This window comes from Mus caroli, unplaced genomic scaffold, assembly GCF_978045245.1.
Source record: "Mus caroli unplaced genomic scaffold, Mus_caroli_1 scaffold_9, whole genome shotgun sequence".
Classification (NCBI taxonomy): domain Eukaryota; kingdom Metazoa; phylum Chordata; class Mammalia; order Rodentia; family Muridae; genus Mus; species Mus caroli.
This window is the reverse complement of record NW_028227264.1, coordinates 123,821,011-123,843,585: the sequence shown is the minus strand read 5'-3', so window position 1 is coordinate 123,843,585 and position 22,575 is coordinate 123,821,011. Positions and strand designations below refer to the sequence as shown.

The window sequence follows — 22,575 nt, the reverse complement described above, 5'->3', positions numbered from 1 at the left end:
AGAAGAAGATTTTAGAGTGTTAGTGAAATTACTCATGTGTCTGCCCTGATCCTCAACAGCTCTGCAAGCTCCCTCTACTTGGCATGATCAGCCCAACCCCAAACAATGGCAGCATGGAGTTCTCAGGCATCCTGCTGCTTTCTCTGCAGGCAGCCCTCATCAAAACACTGGCTAAGACATAAAATACTTTCAAAAAATGTTGGTTGTTTTCCCCTCCATAGGCTCAGTTGCCAACTAGGCCAAGTGGAAGAAACTAAGTGGAAATCAGGTGACTAGAATTCTATGTCTTAGTACAGAGGGGATTCCCAGTTACCCTTGGGGAATCAGGCAAATGACAAGAAGTGAATAACAAAGGCAGAATTAGTGTACAAGGCACTGATTTAGAGGCATCTGTAACACATTGTTGTCCCCAGAGGTTCTAATCATTCACTTCCCTAGAATTGTTGTGTGCTCTAAGAAATTTTAGAATCCTGGATTTTTTTTTTTTTTTTTTGAAGTAAAGAAAACTGAGCTAACATCCTGACAAGAGACTCAGTTAAGGTGGCACTTAGGAGTCACACATTTACCAAGCACTCTCAAGGCTAGGCAATGTGCTGCATGTTGCAAGGAGAGGCAGAGATGAACGGAATAGACTTCCTGTCTTCTAAGTGTGGTGAGCTAGGTTCACAAATAGCTGTAATCTGAAGCAATACAAGGAAAGCTATGTAAGTACTCTAAAGTGTTCTGTGAGTAAAAGAAGAGGCACAATTTTGATAAGTAGAGATGTGGAGAGAAGCATACCATAGCATTTGAGCAAAGAGCAAAGCTGGGAAAGCTCAAAGATTATTGATAAATAGCTGGGGTATCAGTTTATGTTTCCAAAAGAGAGCTTAAATGGTCCACAATCAGTCAGCTGCCTTCTGACTACACCACATTAATTTAATTTATGATTTTTCCCAGGGAACATTAATGTAAGGTTAAAACAAATGCACTAAAACTGGAATATAATTAAATTTTCTCCAGTTTAGTTCATTTTAAATATAAAATTAAAACTGAATTGTAAAAACAATGAAAATATTTGATGTATTTTGCTAATTAAAACTATGCATTTTCTAATATATAATGGATCTGATTTGTCAAATCGCTCATCAAAACGGGATATTGTAGATATTAGAAGAATAATCCAATACCCCATCTTGACTCCAATTTATTCTTATTATAAACATGTAAATAATTTTATTTAATATTTAAACACATTTTTGATTAATTCATTCAATTAAAATTCTTGGACTGGATAATCCACATTGTAAGAAAAATAACTCTCAATATCCACTTTTCTTGATGATGGCTCTTTTGTATTTAGATGTGGTTTTCATTATTTTATTAAAAATTACTTACATATTTTCTTATAACCTATGTTGTGTCCTCAAGTATGTTATGGTTCTAATGGAAAATGTTCCCCATGACTGGTTTGTTTAAGAGGTGGTCTCGAGGTCGTGATGGAAAGATACTTCTGGAAGGTCATAGAAGGTCTCATTGACTCATGTGACATTGCTCATGTGACTTAACTGGTTGACATGGGCCACACACATTAGGAGAAAGTTTACAGAGACATAACTCACAGGATTCTTGCCTAAGCCCTTTGCTTCCTGGTTGGCTATGGAGATGTGAGCAAGCCACCTCATGCCTCTTTCTCCATTAAAGACGCTGTCCCCTGCCATGCCCTCCCTACCTGTAAGGACTATAGTCTCTGCATCATAAGCACAAACAAACCTGTCCTCCTTTGAACTTGTGTCCTGTCATATATTTGGTCACAGAAACAAGAAGAGAAACCAGTGTTCAAACAAACTTAGCGTGCTTACAGTTTCACAAAGCAGAGCTCTAGGAATGCTCTGGGTCAGGCTATCATTGTGAAATGGTTCCTGTTTGATGGAAGTTGACATACCACCGAAAGAAGCGAAGACACTTATGCAATTGTTTAGTCCTAAAAATAATTGCCATATAATGGATAGATGATTGCCCTTAGTTTAGAATCCATGTTGAATGTGATGGTGAACTCACCTATATCAATTTAGCTTCTGTACTCTTTCTCAAGTTTAGTACTTACATTATCTTTACAGTAAATTTTATAGTACTTTCCAATAAAAGCACATTTTGTAAGGAACTTTACAGAATTTCAATTATTATTTTCATATTCATGATTAGAGGTGATTCTTAATAGTATATACTTTTGTATACTTGTGTCTTTACCTATTTCCCTTAGATACATTTTATGGATATATTGAACTGATACAATTATTCTTTTATTAAAATTGAATGTTAGAGTTAAGCTATCTATCTGGGTTCATATTGCACAATGCTGTGGACGACATTGCAGTTTTTAATGTCAGTTGTTAATATGACAGTGTTTAATGCATACTAGTAGGAACATGATTTCTTAGCTCTGTTCTTGGGATTGGTTTTCATTTATTAACAGGAAAAGGTGTGTTTTATCTCTTCTCAATTGGTCAGAGAAATCTGGATATGCAATATATTTTAAAATAGTTATTTTTACTTGATATTTCAAGAGTGTGGACAAATCAAAACCAGTTTGTTTTCTCTTGCACCTGGAGTAGGGTTTCTGATTTTCTAGATGCTGCATAATATGAATGAAGTAATCATGGGTGATTTCCATGTTCCATCTTTAGGTCTTGTAACAGTGTACTGCTCCTGGTTTGAACAATTGGAAGGTCAACCCTCAGAGAAACATTTGTGACAGGTAAGACAACATTTGGAAAGCTGGTCCACTTGTTGAGAACCTCTGTAGGGATTCTCACTGACAACACAAGTGAGCCCATGGTTGATAGGTAACAGAGACTGTCAATCCAGGGACCATCTCAACACTTAGCTTAGGCAGATAAATGAACTCCTACTAACAGTTGACTCCAACCATGTGAAGCATCCAAGTGTTGACCAGGCAATTGACCTATGAGTTCATTATTTGTATAGCAATAGATCAATAGTTGATAAAAGAGAGGAAAACCTTAACAAAAATAGGAATTGTGAAAGAATTCTTGTTGACTATGCAGTTACCTTACAATTCTGTTTTTTTTTTATATTTTTTATTATGTATTTTCCTCAATTACATTTCCAATGCTATCCCAAAAGTCCCCCATACCATCCCCCCCACTTCCCTACCCACCCATTCCCATTATTTTGGCCCTGGCGTTCCCCTGTACTGAGCATATAAAGTTTGCATGTCCAATGGAACTCTCTTTCCAGTGATGGCCTACTAGGCCATCTTTTGATACATATGCTGCTAGAGTCAAGAGCTCTGGGGTACTGGTTAGTTCATAATGTTGTTCCACATATAGGGTTGCAGATCCCTTTAGCTCCTTGGGTACTTTCTCTAGCTCCTCCATTGGGAGCCCTGTGATCCATCCAATAGCTGACTGTGAGCATCCACTTCTGTGTTTGCTAGGCCCCGGCATTGTCTCACAAGAGACAGCTATATCTGGGTCCTTTCAGCAAAATCTTGCTAGTGTATGCAATGGTGTCAGCTTTGGAAGCTGATTATGGGGTAGATCCCTGGATATGGCAGTCTCTAGATGGTCCATCTTTTAGTCACAGCTCCAAACTTTGTCTCTGTAACTCCTTCCATGGGTGTTTTGTTCCCAATTCTAAGGAGGGGCATAGTGTCCAACTTCAGTCTTCATTCTTCTTGAGTTTCATGTATTTAGCAAATTGTATCTTATATCTTGGGTATCCTAAGATTTGGGCTAATATCCACTTATCAGTGAGTACATATTGTGTGAGTTCCTTTGTGATTGTGTTACCTCACTCAGGATGATGCCCTCCAGGTCCATCCATTTGCCCAAGAATTTCATAAATTCATTCTTTTTAATAGCTGAGTAGTACTCCATTGTGTAAATGTACCACATTTTCTGTATCCATTCCTCTATTGAGGGGCATCTGGGTTCTTTTCAGCTTCTGGCTATTATAAATAAGGCTGCTATGAACATAGTGGAGCATGTGTCCTTCTTACCAGTTGGGACATCTTCTGGATATATGCCCAGGAGAGGTATTGCTGGATCCTCCGGTAGTACTATGTCCAATTTTCTAAGGAACCGCCAGACTGATTTCCAGAGTGGTTGTACAAGCTTGCAATCCCACCAACAATGGAGGAGTGTTCTTCTTTCTCCACATCCTCGCCAGCATCTGCTGTCACCTGAATTTTTGATCTTAGCCATTCTGACTGGTGTGAGGTGGAATTTCAGGGTTGTTTTGATTTGCATTTTCCTGATGATTAAGGATGTTGAACATTTTTCAGGTGCTTCTCTGACATTCGGTATTCCTCAGGTGAGAATTCTTTGTTTTTAATGGGGTTATTTGATTTTCTGGAGTCCACCTTCTTGAGTTCTTTATATATATTGGATATTAGTCCCCTATCTGATTTAGGATAGGTAAAGATCCTTTCCCAATCTGTTGGTGGTCTTTTTGTCTTATTGACAGTGTCTTTTGCCTTGCAGAAGCTTTGCAGTTTCATGAGGTCCCAGTTGTCAATTCTCGATCTTACAGCATAAGCCATTGCTGTTCTATTCAGGAATCTTTCCCCTGTGCCCATATCTTCAAGGCTTTTCTCCACTTTCTCCTCTATAAGTTTCAGTGTCTCTGGTTTTATGTGAAGTTCCTTGATCCACTTAGATTTGACCTTAGTACAAGGAGATAGGAATGGATCAATTCGCATTCTTCTACATAGTAACAACCAGTTGTGCCAGCACCATTTGTTGAAAATGCTGTCTTTCTTCCACTGAATGGTTTTAGCTCCCTTGTCGAAGATCAAGTGACTATAGGTGTGTGGGTTCATTTCTGGGTCTTCAATTCTATTCCATTGGTCTACTTGTCTGTCAGTATACCAGTACCATGCAGTTTTTATCACAATTGCTCTGTAGTAAAGCTTTAGGTCAGGCATGGTGATTCCACCAGAGGTTCTTTTATCCTTGAGAAGAGTTTTTGCTATCCTAGGTTTTTTGTTATTCCAGATGAATTTGCAGATTGCTCTTTCTAATTCGTTGAAGATTGAGTTGGAATTTTGATGGGAATTGCATTGAATCTGTAGATTGCTTTTGGCAAGAGAGCCATTTTTAATAATTCTGTTTTTTAAAGTCTTGTTTTAATGACTGATCCATGTGAGGCCACAGCCAGGCCACTAGATACAGACAAGAGGGAAGCTTTATTTCTTGGGCTCTTCCTCCTTGGACAGTCTTGATGAACTCTTCTTCTCGGCCTGGAGCCGCTTATGTGGGAGGTTTTGTGCTTCCTTGGTCTTAGGCCTGCGAGTCTCAGCCTGGTCAGCTAGAAGCTTCTTGTGTGGCTTGTTTGTCTTCAGTTTGTAGATATGCTCCATGAGGATCTGTTTGTTGTTGTTGTTGTTTTGTTAGTTTAAGGCATTCCCTTAGACCTTCAGATACAGGCTGTGATACCTACAGCAGTCACTCTTCTTGGATTCCCGGTATCTCCTGAGAAGTCTGCAGGGTCCTCATCCTTCTCATCCAGGCCACCTTCTGGGGCATCCGAGCGTTGGCAGTACCCTTCTGCTTCCCTATGCCCATACGCCTGCCCTTCCGTCAGGCCAAGGTCTTTTTCCGACAGTCACAGGTTTCTAGGTGATCAGTCCATGTTTGATCAGCTTCTGATCTGCTAATGGGAGTTAACACTGGTGATTTCATTGTTTCATTGTAGTTCAACAGACCTTCCTTTTTGTCACAATGGAGAACATTAGAAGCAAGTCTCTTCTGCAGGCTGCACATACTCATGACTGTGGATGCAGCAGCAAAAGGGACAATTCTTTTCAATTCTTTTTTTTTTTTTTTTAATTTGGTATTACAAGACAGGGTTTCTCTGTGTAACAACCCTGGCTGTCCTGGAACTTGCTTTGTAGATTACTTTGACCTCAAACTCACAAACATCTGCCTGTCTTGGCTTCCTGAGTTGGGATTATATATTTACATATAAATTTATTTTTCAATTTTTAAATGTATGTGCATATATACATATAAACTTAAATTTATATTACATATATACATATATATATATACACATACATATAAACTTAAAATGAGAGCCTTGTTTCTTTGATTATTATTGTGACACATATGCACAAATGTGTGCACACACACCCACATATCTATGTGCATAAATATTTAAGTACTACTTGCTGAATCTGTTTTGTGTTGTTTGCATGAATATCATTTCACAGCTGATCACTTTGTATGGAATAATTGATTAAGGGACTTATCCCTGAGAGAGACTAATTCTGCCTCTCTAATCAGTCATTAGTTGCCTGTAGTTCGTTTTCTGCAGGTGGGATCCCATGAGATTTACCCTTCAGCTTTAGCATGTCTATTGACATTGTCATGGTTCAGCTCTTATAGTGTGTACAACTTGATGCAAGCTGGAGTTATCACAGAGAAAGGAGCCTCCTTTGAGGAAATGCCTCCATGAGATCCAGTTGTAAGGCATTTTCTCAATTAGTGATCCAGGGTGGGAGGGCCATGGCAGGTCTTGCAATCCCTGGCCTGGTATTCCTGGGTTCCATAAGAAAGCAAGCTGGTCAAGCTAGGAGAATCAAGCCAGTAACATCCTTCCATGGCCTCTGCAATCAGCTCCTGCTTTCTGACCTGCTTGAGTTCCTGTCCTGCCTTCCTTTGGTGATGAACAGCTATGTGGAAGTGTAAACTGAATAAACCCTTTCCTCCCCAACTTTCTTCTTGATTTTGTTGTTTGTGCAGGAATAGAAACCCTGACTAAGACATAGTGTTAATATATCATGGTGTAGCTTCCTTTCGATTTCTAGGAGAAACAAAACTCAGCTGCTTCCCTAATCCTCCGTATCCTAAAAATCTTCCTGCTTGCTCTTCTGTAACTTACCTTGAGACAAAGATGCAGGAGTTGGGTTGCAGGTGTACCATACTAACATTCCATGATGAATTGATCTCTGCATTTTGACACGTTGTGATTTTTCTGCCATGGTCTCTGCTACAAAGAGAAGCCTCTTTGATGAGAAGATGTGAAAGCTACACTTATCTGTGTGTAGAGGGATAATATTGGAAATGCAGTTATAGGAAAGTGGTGGCAATAAGTTCTTCTATAAGATACATAACCTCATTAGGCATGAGTAGTTGAGTAAGTTTCTAGAATAAGGCTTGATTTCTATCCTGCTGAGAGGTCCTTAGTTTCCATTAGAAAGCCATTGTTTGCTATAAGAACATGACTACTCCCACTGCATCCTTCGGGATATGTGCCCATGCTGGTCCTTGCTGTGGTTCTTGTACATCACCGTGGAATGGTACAGCTGACTGTTTCTTTCCCTTAGCAGCTTATGTTAGACCTTCCAGGACTACAACATACAGATGGCAGAAAGAAGGCTTTCTGATCAGAAACAGCTCAGATCCTCTGTGTCCTGTGTGCAAAGTATATGGTGTCTTTAGTATTAGGATCTGACTCCAACCTCTGCGTGGCAGCCAATTGCAAAAGCAAGAGCTTATTTTGCTTAAGGAGTCAACAAAAATACCTCGACTAGCAACTCAAAAGAGCTTTCTCAGGAATGATCCTGTGGCTTTTGTTATGTAATATATTCTGAATATTATTGTATATTGCTAGCCTCAGCCAAACTTTATTTGTTCTTAAAACATTTTTTTTAATTTTTCAAAATATTTTTACTCAATAGTTTGATCTTTTTGTGAAAAATTAAAATGTCATTTTATTATAATAATTATTTAATAATGCATATTCATGTATTGATTATGTTTATCTTAATGATAACAATCACAAAGGACTTCAGAATCATAATTTTGTTCTATTGAAGTTTTAATTTTTACTTGTGCTTATTGTGGTGTGTAAGAAAATGGCCGACTTTCCATCTTTCCTTTTTTTCTGCTATATGAACACTACTTCAGTAAAATTTTCTTTTTGTTCTTCACTCTGAATTTTATGAGATTAACATATTATTACATAAATTAATTCTATACCTTATATTTACTCTCAATGGTAGTAATTTAAAACTGGATATTTAGTTTTCATTTCTTCTGTTTTTCAATCCCCTCTTTATTTGTTTGATTATTATTATTTTTTTTTTTTTGCTTATAAACCTGAATTTTTCAAAGAAAGTAAATAAGAAATTTCTAAAGCAGACTTAACCCATAGTGGTTTTAGCTTACTTACCAAACACAGACGGGGTTGTATCTGACATATGAATCAGAATTTTCTCTTTATTTCTGCCATTTTCTATGGGTGTCAGCATAGATTATTATCATTAGTGAGGGGAAAGCTGAACTAAAATTTGCATCTTCTTTTAGAAAAAAGGCTGTAATATAACATAAAGTTGTGCATCTTTTTCAGCACTCACTGAGAACCTGGGCCCCATTATCTGAGAGTTCCCACCAAGTAGACCTGAATCCAGGAGAAGCTCTTTAATCTCTCCTCCACAGAACTCATATGTTCTTCAGATACTCATTGGAGATATAGTTATTAAGATGTAATACACTGTATATTATTATGACTTGAGATGATAAACATCAACCACTTCCTATACACAGACACACATATTCAAAGATATACAGACATACATATAGGCACACCCAGTCATGAACATTTTTATAAGTATTTTAATAGTAGTAAAAATTTTAAAAAGTCCTCCTCACCCTTCTCTCTCTGTCTCTCTGCTTCTCTCTCTCTCTCTCTCTCTCTCTCTCTCTCTCTCTCTCTCTCTCTCCCCTCTTTGTGTATGTATGGTTATGAAATTTTCCACCATCCCACAACTTCACCTATTGATTTCATTATAGCAATTTTAAACTTAATTTTTAGCCTTAGTTTGGCCATTTTCTCAACAATCTCCTGAAAAGTAAATTATCTAGATAATAACTATTGGGCCTATTTTTCCTTCTATACTCTATAACAGAACAAGATAGGAGAAGTCTAGAACTTTATTGCCTATCAAAATATTTCTCTACCACAAAATTTTAAACTCTAAGAAACATACCTGAGAATAAACTATAAGCTCAGGTTCAGTGAGAAAACCAGTCTTAAAAGGAAAGATGGAAAGCAGTCAAAGAAGACAATTAGCATGGGCTTCTGAGCTCCATATGCATTGTACACATTTATGCACAATCACATGAGTACAGCTATATAAATGTATGTGTATATATTACATATTCACACAAAATATATAAATTAGTATTATACTTCAAATATTCACAAATATTTCCATGCTACAAAATTAGCAACATGTTTAATTAATAATACCATATTACTTCTTTTAAATTCAGTTTAGGCAAGGGAGATAACTCAGCTGTTAAAGGCTAGGTACACAACCAAATTGGTCCTTATGAGGTTATCTTCTGAAAGGGAAGCATTTTGCAGAGGTAAAAATAGACACATTCATCTTAATTCCCTGCCTATGTTTATGATAGCTCTGCACAGGTGTAAGAAAGCCATAGTGCTGTGCATGTATTTTTGGAAGATCTGTCCAAATTGCTTACTTTCTCTATGTAGTTATTATATATATATATATATATATATATATATATATATATTATATATATATATATATATATGAATGAGTGCTACCTACATGTATGTATATGTCCTACATACATACTTGGTGCCTAAGGAGGACAGAAGAACATGTAAAATCCACTGAAACTGGTGTTACATAGAGTTGTGACCTACCAACATGTGAATTCTGAGTGCCAAAGTGAGGTTCTCTGCAAGAGCATCAGGTATTTTTAACTGCTGAACCAGCTCTCCAACCATTTCATTGTTCTCTTTTATGGAAGTTTCAGTAATATCATAGGTTGCTGTTGTATGTGTTGGTTACATCTTTGTATTGAAATATAACAGTTTGACACCAGATGGTATACACTGGTCAAACGACTATATTTATAAATATAATCTTGGTGTTTAATTTAGATATACAATGATATTTTATAAAAACAAAATGTTTTACCACAAATGAGAGTAGAATGGTGTGATATTTTTCAATATAATTGACAAGATTGAATAGAACTGATGTCAAATCTAATTTCAGTGAAAGTCATTTGCCCCAGACATATGGATAAAAATGAGGAAATTAAATTTGTAGAGATAAGCTTAATTCCAAAGAAGGATACTTAAAATGGCCTTGGATAAACAGTAACAATTATAGCAACAAATGGAAACCTACAGACTCCTATAGCATTGTGTCAAAGAAGAGAAAGCTGTTCCATCATCTAAGAAATGGCTGGCTGACACAGAGTTGGCTGTTTGTGGTACTACATGTCCTAGACAATTTAGTTACGTTTACTCCAACAAATCTTGTGAAATTTCATCCCCTAAATGCCCCGTTTGAACGTAGCTTTTATTGTCCATCTGAGAAGCTTACTTGATGGACAGATGACTTAGTCTACCTCAGTAGGGCAGTGAATTATCAGAGACAGAGGCCATTACATTGAGTGGATTATTTTTTTGTTTTACTTAGAACTGTCTAATAGAATAATTTCCTTTTAATCCTACAGAACAGCACAAGTTACCAAGTAGGATCTTCCCACAATATTCTTTCTAAGAGACCTCCATCTGATCCACCCAAAGAAAAGTCAAGTCAACCCATTGTAAACAAGCTATATGAGCAAGCAAATACAATTACTGTATGTGGTGTGATTTTGCTTAATGTCCTTTGCTTAGGCTCACATATCTGAATCTCAATCTGTCAATGTTCCCCCACATTTATAAAGCACCAGACATACCATTGGTAAGGAATATAGATTTTTCTAGGGGCATGTCAAAAGTTAAAACAGCAGAAAAACATTTTTTAACAACCGACTTCACTTATCACACAGCAGAACCTGAAAAAAAAGGTCTCTGGCACCTGAAATCATTTAATGTGTTTATGGCAGTGATAAAAATCACTTCAGGTGTTGCCGCAGCAACAGCTTTGAAAGCAATAGAGTTCCAATGTGGGGAAGATCCATCAAAAATAAATCAAACCTTGTTTCAGGGGTGCCAAAGGAAGAGAGTGTAATGGAAAGTTATTAAGACCAAAGCCATGTGCCAGCATTGGCCCAGCACTGGGCCGTCCTGCCTGAAAATTCCCCAATCAATCACCACCTCTCTCATCTCCCCCACTACTGCCAAGAGACACATAGGCTGTAGATGTCAGAATGTAAGTGCTTTAATGCTTTGGGAAGTTTTGCTAGAATATTATTTTGCCATAACAATAAAGACTAAAGGAATCACTTCATAGTTTCTCAAAATTTGTAAATAAAAAAATGACATTTCTCTACTATCTAATGATTTCTGGTGCATATATATATATATATATATTTATATATATATATATATATATAGAGAGAGACAGTATTTAATATACGCAAAATCTTAAGCCTGAAGAAATGTTTTTTGGTTTTTTTTTGGTTTTGTTTTGTTTTGTTTTTTGTTTTGGTTCTTTTAGAGACAGGCTTTCTCTGTGTCGCCTTGGCTGTCCTGGAACTCACTCTGTAGACCAGGCTGGCCTCGAACTCAGAAATCCACCTGCCTCTGTCTCCCAAGTGCTGGGATTAAAGGCATGCACCACCACTGCCCAGTGAAATGTATTCTTAATATCAACAAGTATTTCAAATCTAAGACCCACAGAAATAATTTTTCACATAATTAACAAAAGGGGAAATTAAGCTAATATACAGTATTTCAATATTGCATTCCATATGCCTTGCATACAAACTTTCCACATCAAAATGTTGTACAAACCCATTATCTGTTTTCTTTAAATTGAATTAGGTTCTGTTTAAGTGTGTTTTCATCAAATATTATTTATTTTTAATTATAATGCTATGTTTAAATGGAGACATATAATTTTGCATGCTTTATATGATTGTATTTAAAGACCAAAATGAGAAAGATACAAACAAAGTCACAGTTAGACTTGACTAGGCTGAAGCACTGCTTAATTCCGTTAAACACTGCCCACATTATGACTCTGCAGCTGACTGCTTATCACAGGATTTGGGGTTCCATGTTCCCAAATCCATACTTGAGTGTATTACGTCTTAATATCCCACCTTTTGTGACTCTTTGCATCACTAAGGGCAGGCTCTACACATGAGACTGTGCATGCCCACCACTGGGGCTCTAACCAATGTCTACCCATCTCTTTTATTTCATAATTATCCATAATAACTTGAGCAGTTAATCTCAGTTCAATATAGTAGGAAGTACAGATAATCATGTCACACATATTTGAAGTGTAGTCCCATACATTGTATAAGAAACCCTTATGTTTATTTCATGTTTATAACTAAATTGAATGTATGCATATAGAAACGAAATCTGGATAAAGCAAATATTGAACAGAAGCAACATAACTCATAGACCTCAGCTTGTGAAATTGATCCAGTCACTGATTTTTAAATACTTATTTTGAATAACTGGAATTGAGTTATTGACAAACGTTTATTTGCTCATGCAACCTTCCGATTGGGTCATGCCTACTATTCAACCATTATTTCCTCATGATCCACCTCAAGGCTGCTTTCCACTGTCCACCCCCACCACCCTCACTGTATCGTAAGCATAGTCATTGGTTCTCAATGTCCGTGTCCCATTCAAACAACCAAGCTACAACCACAACCATGCACACACCCTATCATTAACTGGTTCTTGTTGACTTGAACACAAGGGTAAAATAAGTGAACGGGGCATCTTAGAAACATATTTTATTCTTTTAACTCAATGTTATCACTGTCTCTCTTCATGCTCAGAGTTGCACATGCCTGCATTATATATATACTAACTATGTCTAGAGACCCCCCCCCCATCATGGGTTATAGGCTTTAACTTTTAGTAGTTTAACTTTGTATACAAAGGCACAAAATATAATTAGATGAACATATAACACTACCTTTGTAAGAAAAATATTTTCAGTATATATAAAAAGAATGGGTCTTTGGCAGTGACTATATTTATACAACATAGATTGCATTTCATGTGCACTTTGCTTTGAGTTGTGCATCATCTAAATAGACCAAGAGACCCAGACCAGAGCTGCTCGTGCGACATTCATTTCTTAAAGACTTTCTATTACTGATGAGGGTCTGACATTATGAGGACAAAAGAGTAAAATGAACCCAGCACCACATCATCCCCACGGAATTCACTGCTCTCACACTCCCTGACCCCTGTTATTACCCAGCTCCTCTGCCTGCTTAATTGTTCTCTGTAGATCTCATTATTACCTAGTTTAGTTTTCGAGGGCTTTCTTTACAAAAGGCTATGATCTGGGTAGCTTAAAGCAGTGTACCTGTGACATCGTACAGTTCTGGAAGCTGGGATTTCATGATCGCACTGAAAACTCCAGGGAAGAATCCTGCCTTAAAGTCTTCACCAAGGTCAAGATAGGTTCAAGAACTCCTGCCTGGTTTTGATCACTGATGTCCTCCAGAGACTACACAAGTTGAGGGAGGAGAGGAAGGAGTCAGTGAGTCTTTTGTAAGCTAACTTCAGAAGCAGCACCTCATCTTGTCCCCTGCGCCCCACTGACAAACGCTCAGGTGGGAACATGCAAGTGAAGTGGTAGGACCTTTGATAGATACCTGGCAGATTGGCTCCCAACATTTGTCTGCTTATTGAGCGGAAGAAACTTTTGGGGCTGAGTAAAGTTTCAGTGGTGTTTATCATTTTGTCTATCTCGACCATGTCCCAAGCTATGAAATTAAGGACAGTCGCTGTGAAGATAAGGAACCTCCTCTGGCATTTCCAAACTCGGTCTTTGGGGATTTTGAGAAGCAGGAGCTGAGGTACAGCCATCGCCCCTCTGGACCTGTTTGAAATGCGAGAAAAGTTCCTGTGAATTAGTCGACAGAATATAACTTAGAGGCAAGCCAGACAGTTTGACTTCCCATGTCAAAATGCATCAGTGTTCACAAACGTGATTCGGTATGACATCAGGGATATCGGATTATGTGCAAGGCTTTCTGAATCCTTAATGGAATGTCTTATACATGAAGGACACAAACAAATACTCCTTTATAACCATGCTTGATTCTATTTCCCATCATCAATCACAATCTACATGAACACTTTATAGTCTACCTCCTGTAAAAGTACTGTGGTTATTAAATCAACAAGGCCTCACTCAGTGTGTTTAAATTCTATTTACACATGGCTTTACCCCTGCAAAGCCTACTGCCGGCAAATGCTCTTCTTTTTTAATTCAAATAAATGACCGAACAGAGATTAACTCTGTTTTCCTGTTTGAATAAAGACACAAAACATAAATTATTTCAAAATTATTGTGCAGGTCATGGAGTGGTATTCTTTGCCACATGCTTCCTTGTCAGATGCCAAAGATCACAAATTTTTATTCACTTATCCCATTATGCTTTTATTAGGGAGTTCCTATGGAACTCCTTTAGCCAACAACACAGTTAGAGTTTAAGTAGTTTCTGGTACTGGAGGCTTCACTTGTTGACACATGATGTCCAGCTGAGGCTCTATCTCCCCAATTATTTGGCAATTTCATTTATACTTTCTTCATATCTGAATATATTTTAAGATATTTTTACTATATTAGGTTTCCATACAGTCCCTCAAATGACCCCTAATTTTAGCTGTCCATATCCCCTTCCTTGTCTTACTCCCCCTCCCTGTTTGATCCTTCCATTCCAGGACCCCTACTCATCTGTAACTATCTATTCTATTTTTCTTTCTTAGGTCGATCTATCTATCCCCACCCCCAAGACCCTTACCATATACCTAACCTCAGTGGTTCTCCTGTTGTAGCTTAATTGGCATTACCTTAACAGCTAATATACTCACATACACGGATACATATCATGTTTGCCTTTCTGCATGTGTGTCACCTCACTCAGGATGATTTCTTTTCTCCTTCCATCCATTTCTCTGCAAATTCCATGATTTCATTTTTCTTAATGGCTTAGTAATTGAAAATGGATTCTGTATGTTTATTTTCTCAAGGGAGCAGAGACCCAAGGCTCGAACCCTATACATATCAAGAGAATGCCAGCAGAAAGTTTCTTTCAGATTAAAGTACTGAGGACTGTAAAATGAAGAAATTCATTGGTCTCAGACATATTTGACCTAGTAGTCCATACCACATAGTGCCCATGAATGTGCTTTATGATGCCAGGTTAAATAAAGTGGTGCCATTCGAAACACACCATTGCATAATTTTGAAAAATATGGTGTCATAGACTGGAGTTACCAGAAACAGTAGAGATGGCACATGGGAGTTAATTACTGCATTGTCAGGAACTTTAGAATTTAGTTGGGATTTACAGTCTATAATATTTATATTACAAAAACTGAATCATGTTACAATTCAATAATTTTTTCAATTCCCCCCCCCCCCCTTAAATACCAGCATACTGTCTCAGCAGTGACTCTGGTCTTAAACTTATAAGCATTAAATAAGATACTTTACTGGAGTCACACTCCGTATAATGTCATTTTCTGAACTTTTGCAAAGACTGTCATCCTACCCAGCCAAAGAAGTAAGCATTTGTCAATATTTCAAAACCACCCAGGTTACACAATCAAGGTATAGAATTCCCTAGAAAATCAATCTGTGTTTTCGAGAAATAGAGTTTCTCAAACCAAGGGTCCCGTCTCTCCTCTTTGATTTGAGTGAATGTATTCACTCCATAGTCATGAACATAAAACTACGAAGGACTAGAAAAACATCAGATGCGAACATCTGTGTAAATCAAATTTTATTACTTTTACTTTAGTTGCAGATTATTATTACTGCTGCTATTGTGGCACAAATAATAGCGAATAAGTACCATAGAGTGTGCAGTTTTACTATTTCCTTACTCGAAGAACAAATTACTGGGCCCCTGACAGAACCTGTACATGTTATGTCAGGGAGATATAAAATGTATGCGTATGAATATATATTTATTCAGAATTACATTGATTTTGTGGCGCAATGAAAATCATCATTTTCTTTCTATACTTTGACAATAAAGCAGAAGAGAGAAAGTGTTAGCCTAAAAAATATGCTAGTATGATTTTAGGACATTGATGATTAATACACAGGAGTTGAAAATTTTCAGTTCATGGTTCCCAGAGTGAAAATAGCTTTGGCAGGCTGCATATAGTATGTATAAAAAGACACACTAGTGGTGCATACACAGTGCCAAAAGCTCCATCTGTGTATGTGCAGCATCCTGAGCTGAGCTATGGTTGCTGGGGGAGATCTAACTTTCTAATGTACTTCCTGCAGCATCTTTCAGAATTGTTCTTCACTGAATACTTTTGCTCCTATAACTAATTAGATATTGAAAATGGCATGTGTGATGCAGGAATAATAGTGTGTGTGTGTGTGTATGTGTGTGTGTGTGTATGTACCATATATATTTGCATATATATGTGTTTGCATGTATGTATATACAATATATGTACATATATGTATGTATATATATATATTTATGTATATATATATATATATGTGTGTGTGTGTGTGTGTGTGTGTGTGTGTGTGTGTGTTCTTCCAGATATATTTTTTTTGTGACCTAGTACTTACTCTGTAGGCCAGGCTGGCCTCAAACTCAGCAATCACCCTGTCTTTGCCTCTGCCTCTGCCTCTGCCTCTGCCTCTGCCTCTGCCTCTGCCTCTGCCTCTGCCTCTGCCTCTGCCTCTGCCTCTGCCTCTGCCTCTGCCTCTGCCTCTGCCTCTGCCTCTGCCTCTGCCTCTGCCTCTGCCTCTGCCTCTGCCTCTGCCTCTGCCTCTGCCTCTGCCTCTGCCTCTGCCTCTGCCTCTGCCTCTGCCTCTGCCTCTGCCTCTGCCTCTGCCTCTGCCTCTGCCTCTGCCTCCCTAGTGCTGGTATTTAAGGCATGTGATTAGGAAATACAGGAATATTCCGTGCACTATGTTCTAATTAAACTCTAACTCTAAAACACAAAACTTGGCGAAACTGATGACCACAAAGAACAGAAAATCAGTGAACAAATCTAGCAAAACCTAGCCTACCCCCTAACATGAAAGCATTTAGAATTTAATGTTATATGTACAAGAGTATAGCTTTATTCAGTAATAAGAGTTGAATGTAGCACGTCAGGCCTACAAGTCGAGACAAGAGCTCCCTGACTGGGCAGTAGCCCTCTATCACTGAACACTATCATCTGCCTTCTTTTCATTGTTTGTTTTGAGACAAAGTATTAGTAAATTGCCTTGATCATGCTTGGGCTACCACTTGTACTGCCTTGGCTTTCCAAGTAGCTGGGACTACAGGGCTGCACCAATAGGCAGTTTAGAAGAGAAGAATTTCTATTTAGAATTTAATTAACCATGCTAAAGTTTTTGTTCTAATCAATAATAGAATTTCAACATATTATTGTCTTTGCAATTGTATTATATACTATTATGTAAAGTATTACCTAAATAATATAAAGAATTAATTGCTACAGTATTGCTTTCTTGCACTAGTTATACCCCTCCCACCCCAAGAACCAGCACAGAATTGCATTATAGAGAGATAATTCTCCAACAATAGTTTTTTTCTTTTTTATTTATTGGATATTTATTTATTTTAATTATTTATATTTCAAATGTTATATACATTCCTGATTGCCCCCGGAAACTCCCCATTCTATTCCTCATCTCCCTGCTTCTATGAAGCTGTTCCCCCACCCACCCACCCACTCGTGTCTCCCCACCCTGGAATTGCCCTATACTGGAGCATGGAGCCTTCACAGGACCAAGGGCCTCTTCTCCCACTGATACCCGTCAAGGCCATCCTCTGCTACATATGCAGCTGGAGCCATGAGTCCCACCACGTGTACTCCTTGGTTGATGGTTTAGATCCTGGGAGCTCTGGTTGGTTGATATTGTTGTTCTTCCATAGTTTTTAAATCCATCTAAATAAAATATTGTGCATGGTCATGATTATATGGCGAATTCCTACAAGAGGGGTGGTAGAGATTCAGATTAATGTGTCCTTAAAATTTTTTAGTCTAGCAAGAATTTTTAAATCAACAGTGGATTTGAAATAAATTTTGTGTTATTGAGAGAAAGTGTTTCTTTTTTCAGTGGGTGAATGTAATGGGCTAACTTTCACGTGTTAAAGTATCTTAATTCTGTAATTTTAATCAGCATCTTTGTGTCCTTACCTTTATAACATAAACTCTTGAGAACAGTTTTTGCTGCCCACATAGCACTGGATGCGTGGGCTTCTTCTGGTACATAGTCACCTTAACAGGGCCTACACTTTAGTGAGAACTATCTATCCCTGTACCAACAGCTAATAATTGAAGTTCCCTCTGTGGCTAGTGGTGGGACTTTGTATTCAACTCTCTTTTCTATGCTAGGATTTGATCAAGTTTGGGCTTGCATATGCTCAGTGAGTGCTGTGACAATGGCTGGGAGTTTGCCTGTACAGCTTTTCTGATAGGTTCAGGAATTGTTTTATTGTCATCCATCTACCACCTTTGGCTCTTACACTCTTCCTGACCCCTCTTCCTATCTTGGGAGACAAGGTGCAACATGCATGTTTCCTTTTGGGACAATAATTCAGTTGTGTCTTAGTCTTTGAATACTGGCAAATTACAAATCTCTAGGTTAACCACAACCTATTGAAAGTAGAAGCTTCTCAAATGAAGGCTGAGAAGTCACTTACCTAAAATTAAGTCATTAGGAGTTGTCTTAATCATAGGATCTTTTAGGAGAATAATAGGAAGTTCCCCCCTGGGGCCTCTGACTTGTCCAGCTGCAGGTTCTCTGCCTGATTGTGGTGCCAGGTATGGGCTCTACTGGAGTTAGCCTTAAAATCCAATCAGAAAGTGGTTGATTGTTTTCATGATGTTCATGTAGTTAGAAAATGCATTTTAAAACAGTAGATTGAATTGATTGTGAATATCTGTGAACTCAGGGTTTTTGTTTTGGTTTGGTTTTATGTTTTATTCTGATTTTTTTTTTTGCGATGTTCTCTTCTGTCATTTCTAACTCTAGACACCTCCGTAAAATTAATTCAGAGCAGAATACAAACAGAAAAATCAGAAAAAATTTAGACAGCTGTCTAAAGCATTGTTGACACAATTTTATTTTCATATATAACAGAAAATCTATGAAAAGGCGTCACAGGCTATTTCTCAGGCTCAGAACAAGATCCCATGTGAGGTCATGATGGAAGGAAGCTTTGCAGACACTACCTCTCGCACCTCTGTTCTCTCCTGTTTTCATGAATGTCATATGATAAAGCATGGAGTTAAACCTTATAAATCAATGGAGTTAAAGTGGGGAGAGTTAAAGATTTCAGTCAATCTCTAGGAACTTGCATTCCATAGTTCAGAAAAACTTTCTGTAAGGAAATCCCAATGCAGATCAATGAAGGAAAGCTAGTTGTCTGCTAAGAACGCTCTACACCTGAGTTAGTTTTCTAAGGCCGGAGTAAACACCAGTTGTCCATGAATCACACATTGAATAAGCACGTTCTGGAATTACTTTAGTTGCCATGATTGATATCATCTGTCTGGCTACTTCCTTTTTTCCAAAATACAAGATGCTAAAGAAGTATCTGGAAATTGCTCTATCATGTGGATTTCCAAGTTGTGAGGACATAGTAGATCCTGGAAATGATCTTTAGACATTTACACTTTTACAATTAGGTTGCCTAAAGAGTAGGCATATTTTTCTAAATATACAATATTCTAAAAGAGTCTTATTAATACTATAAAGGTCAATTTTTTTGTTTTATCCAGTCATAAGTTATTCAACACACACACACAAACACACAAGCATGTGGGGGAGATATCTTATCTGTGTGTACATGTTTACATATGCAAACACATGCTCACATGCTTGTACATGAACACACATATCATAGAATCACTGCTATTTTGGTATGATAACCATAAAGCATAGAACATTTAAAATATTTTCAAATGTGTTTTCTCATTAAGCAGATGGTAAGAAAGAGTGATATTGGCATATTTCAGAAGAAAGAGAGTTGTCTTACAGATGAATTACAAATTGTCACTTACAGGGTATGCCGCCCGTTGACTTACTTGTTAAAGTATGCACAAAAGACCTATATAATTTCTTCAAAGCCTAGAAGCACTGTCAAAGAGCACTATCCTTTCAAAGAGAGAACTCTGTCTTTTACTCGGCTCATATTTGGAAAGCAGAAACACCATGCCAGTAACATTCAGACTTGGAAGTGGCCAGGATCTGTTTGCTCATCACCTGCACACTGGATAGCCTGCTTGACACCTGGAGATGTTGGCACCGGTCTTCAGTGAAATCTAAAGGAAATTATAGGTCTTCTCAACAGCACATAATCTTTCCTTCCTTTCTTCCAGGTGCAGGGTTTTCCTTCTTCCTCCAAATACATTATTTCTCCAATAATTCCTCTGTCTTCCCCACTGTCTGTCCCTGCTTTTATCTTGTCAATTCTCTTTCAGGATGTTCTCCTGGGTGCCTCCATGCTTTTATATTATGGTATCCACTTTCCTTAACTGCAGCTTCTGGCAAACTTTCTAGAATTCTGGCCCATTAATATCCCCAAAGAACTCTAAGTTGAGAAGAGAGCTTTTCCTATTACAGTGTTCCCTCGCCTCCACAGGAAGATTGTGTTTTGAATTTAGCCATTATCCATACACTCCTTTTATGAATGTCACAGATATACAGGCCTCCCCTCTTTTGATTCCCCAGCGTGATAGGACTTGTGAAACAAGTATTCCTACTGAAGATTTAAGGCCTCAGCATATCTGAAACTCAGCCTTCTGAGGCAAAGCAAACAAGCATCTTATCACCTCTTTAACCAAAAATGTTTCCACGGATAACTTCCAATTCTCTATATGAGCACTGTGATTTTTGTGTCCACCTGATAATTTTTTCAAAATAAAGACTATACAAGTAATGTTGCTTAAAGGATATTCCCTGTTGTTTGTTGTTTTTGTTGGTTAGTGGGTTTTGTCTCAGTCATCAGAATACAGCAGAAACCCTTACATTCACTGAGATAAGTCAAGAGTTTATGTTAGGAACCGGTATGCTCTCCTTTGAGAAGGCAGACACCTCCTCTAGGTTCCTCCCCTTCATAACCAGTGTGCACATCTGGCCTCTTTATTGTAGAGCAGTAAAAGCATTACTTTTGATGAGATGTATTCATCTGATGTACTTCTTAACCGCAAGGAAGACTTGTGTATTACTCTATAACACTCACTTTTCTGTCTCAGTCAGTATATGGACAGAATAATTCCTCAGAGGACACTGGCTGCTCTTGACAAATGCTGAGTGTTAAAAAATAGTCTGTGATGAATGCAGAGTTTAGAAAGTGACCTTGTCATCTCAGTGTGCTTAGCTTCTTGTGAGCTCGTGAGGAGAAGGAATTTTGCATCCACAGCTTCATGACTTTCACCTAAACTCAGTTCTTCTTTACAGTATATACTTTAGCTGCAAAACATGAAGAGATGTGTCGGACTCCAAGACCTTAAACACCACATGCACCTGGCCACTGAGTTGCTTATGCTTCTTGACAAATGTTTTGATGATAGGCACTCTTTTTGTAGATCTCAAAGTCAGAATTCTTCTCTCCTGACATTGTAGAGAGATGTGCAGTAGTATGTTTTCCTTACAAATCTAATTGTGAAGATGGACTTACCCAGCACTGATCTCTGTGGGGATGGCTGACACAACACTTCCCTATCTATGACTCAACACTATCTATTTATCTTACTAATTTCATTTTCACTACTGTTTGAACTATTGACACTTCTTCACTCCATTCCTGCGACAGTCTATAAGAACATTCCCTAAAAGACATGGGATTATATATATATATATATATATATATATATCAGTGTGATAATGCATACCTGTCTGTAACTTCAGTCCAAGCGAGACCCAACTCTATCTCTAGAACTCTGTAGCCACTGGGCATCTACATGGTGCACATAAATCCATGTAAGGAAAAGCACTCAGAGACATAAAATAAAAATAAACACTTATTTTTAAATGATAGCCTCAGGAGTGTAAGTGAGTTACACACACATACACACATTATATATATATATATATATATATATATATATATGAATCTTTGTTCATTAATTACTTATAACTTGATAGTTTATCATAGTCCATGTACTCATAGGTCATTTATATCTTTGGAAATACACAAATTTAAGTTCTTTGTTTATTTTGAATCATTTTTAAGTGTAATTTGTAAACGAGGCACTTGGAATTATATAAAAACATTAGATATTTTTATCAAGATCCATGAGCTCTTTTCTTCTCTTTAAAACAGTTTCCTTGCATGTTTGCCTAAGAATTGTCTAGTTTTAAGTATTTTGTTACAGTTTTTTTTTTTTTATGTCAGGAAGGAATCTAACTTCATTCTTTCATGGGTGCATACAGTTTCCCAGCGCTGTTTATTGAAAACAGCAACATTTCCGAACTGAATGCTTATCTCTTAAAAGTATTTGCTGCATTCATTTATGAGCTCCCTCTTTTACGGCAGCGGCTTTTTGTATCTGGGTTCACGCTAGCATCACTGTCTTTATTATTGCACCTTTCCAGTGTTTTCAAAAATTAAAGCACCTTCCCTCTCTTTTAACATTTTAAGGTGA

General features: G+C 37.6%; 1 pseudogene; it reads right to left on the bottom strand.

The window, feature by feature from the left end:
* Positions 1-5,191: 5,191 nt before the first annotated feature.
* LOC110303943 (large ribosomal subunit protein eL19 pseudogene) lies at positions 5,192-5,774 on the bottom strand (annotated as a pseudogene).
* Positions 5,775-22,575: the final 16,801 nt, after the last annotated feature.